The sequence below is a fragment of the Triticum aestivum genome, chromosome 5B (assembly GCF_018294505.1).
Source record: "Triticum aestivum cultivar Chinese Spring chromosome 5B, IWGSC CS RefSeq v2.1, whole genome shotgun sequence".
Lineage (NCBI taxonomy): Eukaryota > Viridiplantae > Streptophyta > Magnoliopsida > Poales > Poaceae > Triticum > Triticum aestivum.
The window spans coordinates 518,552,938-518,558,087 of NC_057807.1; the positions used below are offsets into that span (position 1 = coordinate 518,552,938).

The 5,150-nt window shown below is 43.0% G+C and overlaps 1 pseudogene; it reads right to left on the minus strand.

Annotated features, from left to right (window-relative positions):
• Positions 1 to 224: 224 nt before the first annotated feature.
• Positions 225 to 4,373, minus strand: LOC123116698 (UDP-glycosyltransferase TURAN-like; annotated as a pseudogene).
• Between the last annotated feature and the right edge of the window lie 777 nt (positions 4,374 to 5,150).

Sequence of the window (5,150 nt, forward strand, 5' to 3'; positions counted from 1 at the left end):
AACTGGTACCGAACGGCGCATTTGCCTTGGAGAGGCAAAGCGACGGGAGAGGAACAAGGAAGTAAATGGATCATAACAGATTCAGAGTGTAAGCTTACCTGACAGGCCTTATGGCAATGCTTACAAGCTAACGGAGAACCTAATAATATGTATCCCAATTTTTCCAGATGTCTGTTGGAGATCTGAGCTCACAATATGGCAAAGACAATGAAAAAGAAATCGGGTTCCTGGTACAATTTATTTGGGTACATGCACATGTTATGTATCCAACATATTTCGACAGTTGGTCTCAATGCCAGTGTCACAGTATGTCTGTCAGTGCCTTGTTTTTGTTATGTAACTGGACACACAATTCAGGATCCTTACAACAACAACAACAACAAACTGCCGCTAAACTCTAATGGATCAGAAGCTATACATGCTGAAACAACTTGGACTTAAGCTCAACACCTTTTCGTTAAACAGTTGGAGTTCGTTGGGTAGAGGTCCCTGAGGGTATAGGTTCTGCTAGACGAACACCGAGTAAACTGATATATGCACATGCAGATGTTATCTCCTCAACCATCAAATGTACATCTGGTCACTCAAGTGTACGATAAGTACACCTATAAACTATGGAATTGGCAGATATTCAGGCCGGCAACAAAACCATCCTTGTGCCCATCTGATCAATATTATTGTGGTGTTTTAGCCAATCACCTGCGAATTGGACATGAAAAAAGTTAAGGCCTAGTCTGGTGAGTGAAACGTGCATTTAGCAATCCAGGTTTGAGCTCTCACCTGCTTCACCAAAGGAAGTGCATTAGTTTCCCATTCTGTTGACCATTTGGAAGATGACCCTGTACTCAAAGCACCACCTTTCAGGGATTTCAAGGTGTCACATTCCTCCGGAAATCCCTTGAAGAGCACCTGCGTGATTTTTCAATTGCAGTACCAGTTCATGTCTCTTCTAATGTTTAAAACAAAGCCATGATGAAAAGTACTTATACTAATTTTAAAACGCATTGAAACAATGACCCAAGTAGTCATACAATGAAATGAAATGGTAAAAGATAAAGACTAAAAGTGGTCCTCACCATAAGTTCATCTGCAAGCTCCGAAGATGTTGAGAAAAGAAGTCCATTTCTGTTTACTTTCACAAGCTCCTCGATGCTGAAAGAAAAAGAAAGCCAGAGTCTTATAACATAGAGCAACCAAAAGGCCAATTCCAAAACATAGCAATTCAAACATCTAGAAACATGGGTTACCAGGAGAATGAAGCAGCACAAACTGGTAATCCACATCCAAACATATCAACAACCTAAACACAACCATTCAAGTTACAATGCAGAAAATAAAAAACTCCTACATCATTAAAGTAAGCAGATGATGTGAGTTAACCTTCATAGGTAGATCAAGCCCCGACGAGGATGTATGCAATGATACGCCTAGATCAGCTGATCCTGTATTGCTCAAACAATCAGCACCTATCCTACAGTATAAATTCTTTTTGGCAAGTGATTGGCATACCTAGCAACAGAGGATAGTCCTCCGATGCAAGCCACATAGTCCGGAAGGCAACACGTCTCAGTTTCAACCTTTTTATTTGTTCCTCATATTTCTTTCTATCAGGCCCTTTACCTCCAGTGTCAACATTTACTAAAATCAGAGCAATGACTAAAATTAGTGATTCAAGCAGATATAGCAGAACGCATGATACCTGTGATAATGAAAAGCAATCTTGGGTAATCAAATTGCTTTCCGTTCTTGATATCAATCCAAAGCTGCCCCTCATCCATTGAATCCTCTTCACCTAATGTTGCAGCAACACGTCTATCATACATCAGTGCTGCTTCCAGAAGTATACTGAAATCTTCATCTGGTGTCCTGGAATGCAGGTAGCAAAGGATTACAAGTTTATGCGCATTGTTAACTGTCTGCTCAATAATCACGTGAGATGAACATAAAGAGTTCCGCAATAGAGACCACTCGGTCCAAGAGAACATACCAGCTTGTGCTGCTCACAACAAGTGCAGGTCTATTAGGCTTCAAAGAAACTCCACCATCAATCTTGCTAGTAAGTACAGTAGTGCTCTTGTCTTCCACTTCTTTTTCTTTGTTGTAACAGAAAACCAAATAAAATAAATCAAATTGGAATATGCTTATACCATGAAAACTATTCCAGTTGATTGGAAAATAACATTACCAACAGAGATGCAATCAGCACTGCCCATAGCAGTACAAATGGAACTACCCAACCTGCAGAATAACTACTTCATGTGCTAAGGTCACATATACTGATATGCAGTACTGCAAGTAGCGAGGGAAGAACTGACAACAGATGTTCACCTCATGTTTCTCTGTCAAGGAAGCAGGATGGAAAAATTCAGGAGAATGATCATAAAGAACTGTTGCTCTGAAAATTGTGGTTATGTTAGTACAAACTGCAGCATGCGAAGCAGATATTTTACAAAAAAAAGTTGAAGTTCAATCTGATTACTTGATTCCCCAATTTTGAGAAAGCTCGTGTTGCATTGCTTTAGTAACACAGAAGGCGCCATCAGTCATCCGCCCAAAGTGCTTCTAGAACCTAAAATGCAGGAAAACATCACTAATTAAAACACATGGCCAATAAGATATAGAATCAGCCTAGCAGTTACGCAAACATGGTTGGAGGGTTTACCAGAAATATATTTTGACTATTACATGACTTCTCCCATGAGACAATCCAAGCAAAGTATATCCAAAGTTATGCCAATCCACAATAAATTTAGCACCTCTTAGCCAGCTAACCAGTTTTACAGCAGCCAATGTTGGAACGGAGGGTGGATTCTGTTGGACAAAAGATGGTCAAATGACACAAATCAGGTCTCTCATTGTACTGTGAAATACGATAACTAAATCTTGACATTTTTTATTACCAAAAAAATTCTTTAAAAAATATCAATCAAAAGGGATATTCTGTAACTAAGTAAGGGTCAGAGTAAACGACTTTGTAATATACTACTCCCTCCATCCCATAATGCAGTGCATATATATATTTTTTAAAAGAGTTAAACTTTACAAACTCCGACCAAGTTTGTAGAAAACAATATTTACATCTAGAATACCAAACACATGTCATTAGATACATCATGAGACATATTTTCCTATTGAATATCTTTGATATTGTAGACATAAATAGTTTTCTCTATAAAGGTGGTCAAACTTCACAAGGTTTGGTTTAAAAATAAAAAATCTATATGCACTACATTATGGGTCAGAGGGAGTACAATCAGCATTGCCAAAATGAGCATGGTGTCAACAACAGGTCACTGTACATATTGCATAGCATGAGTTAGTATTCAATACTTAAGCTGCACAATAAGCCAACTATGACTATTCATTTACTCAGTATCAGTATGGTTTTATTCAAAAGAAATTGCTTAGCATGGTGAACAATGAATTCTAGATTGTTGAATTCTCTTAAAAAATAACTAAACCTGCTGACAATGGCAGTGATCAGACATACTCTTCATGTAATTTTGAACCACATATGCAAATAAGAAAGCTGTATATAATTTTACCTGAACAATGAAGACATCAGGGCGAGGAATCTTAAAGCAGAGAAACCAAATCAGCATGATAAACTGGATGGCAGCTTTAAGTAGCAGTGCCAGGGCACCACATATCTTTGAGATTCCTGATAACTGCACTGATTTCTGAAGATACAACCTTGAAGTCAACTGTAGTTTGAGAGAACATATAAAATAGAATGGCTCAAATAACCAATACCATCTCATGGATGTGAATCGACGGATTCTCTCTCAGTGATAAATGGGGATCACTTCCTGCTCATAGACATAAAATAGGACACAAGGTCAGATCTCAAAAAAGCAACACTGAAATCTGATGCAATTTTGGCTTGTATGCCGTCCCTTAAGCTGTAGGAGTACTGGTATGCAGGGTATAAATAGCTTCATACTACAGTTCGGGAGTAAAATTCAACAGCACGATGAAGGTGTAAGGAACAGAGTACCTCCGTTTGCAACAATGTCCACTTCCATACCAGCCTGTTGAGAAAAATAACGAACAACTAAGTGTGAGATACTAGAACACAATGCTCTCAACAGCAAGGAACATGTGCCAGCCTAAAGCCTTCCTAAAGGTACCAACCAACTTCCAAAGATTGCTTCCCCTTGTTGAAAAGGGAAAAATACATGGACATGGTAAATAGTACGCCCCTCTAATCCAACACGATCAATCAGAACCAACAAGGGACTGCGGATTTGGGAGACAAGTGCCTTACCTGGTTGGCGAGGGAGAGGGAGTGGTACTGCATGCGGGGACTGCGGCCGATGTCGCCCCAGTACAACCACCGCCGCGCGTTTCCTCCTTCCTGCCTCCCCCGCCATCGTCGTCGATCCTGCGCGCGCGCAGAGGGAGGAAGAAATAGCGGCTCTAGGTAAGTAGGTATGCAGGTGGAGGGGGTGAGGGAGCCGAAGAACGGCGCAAGCCCTTCACTAAGAGCTAACTCCAACGGCCGACCCAAACGGACGGCGCTTTTGTCCCTTCTTTTTGTCCTAAACTAGGCCGCCCGTCCGGCGTCCGTCCTTTTTTAGATTTGGATCAGCAGCGTGTCCAATGCGCCGACCCATTTCATGACCGCGCGCTTTTAGATCATACCAGCGGCCATGCCAGCGCGCGGGGAAAATCGGCATAGGGCGCGCGATCGGTGCTCCAGAGCGCGGGAAATGTTCGCGCGCTTGTTTTAGCGCGCCGCGGCCGGCGCTCGTTATAAGAAGACGCTCCCTCCACACTCAGTCCACCGCCCACTCGTCTCGCCTCCTCTCACTAACCTCGCTGCCTGTGCACCACCATGTCGATGCGCATCCTCGACGCTTCGGATTTTCGCGGAGTCCGCGAGCGCCCCTCCGTCGCCTTCTCCGCCGAGATCTTGTTTGGCGAGAAACGCCTCATCCTCGGCACCTTCGACACCGCTGAGTAGGCGGCCCGCACGTACGATGCGGCGGTGTGGCGCCTCCGACGGCCTAGTCGGGAGATGAATTTTCCTGACGTGTCGAGCCAGCGGGCGCAGGATCTGGCGCCTCTCCCACGGCTTTTCACCGACAAGGATCGTCGCGTCCACCGGAGGCGACAGCGTCGCCTCGCCATCGCCGAGATGGACGTGC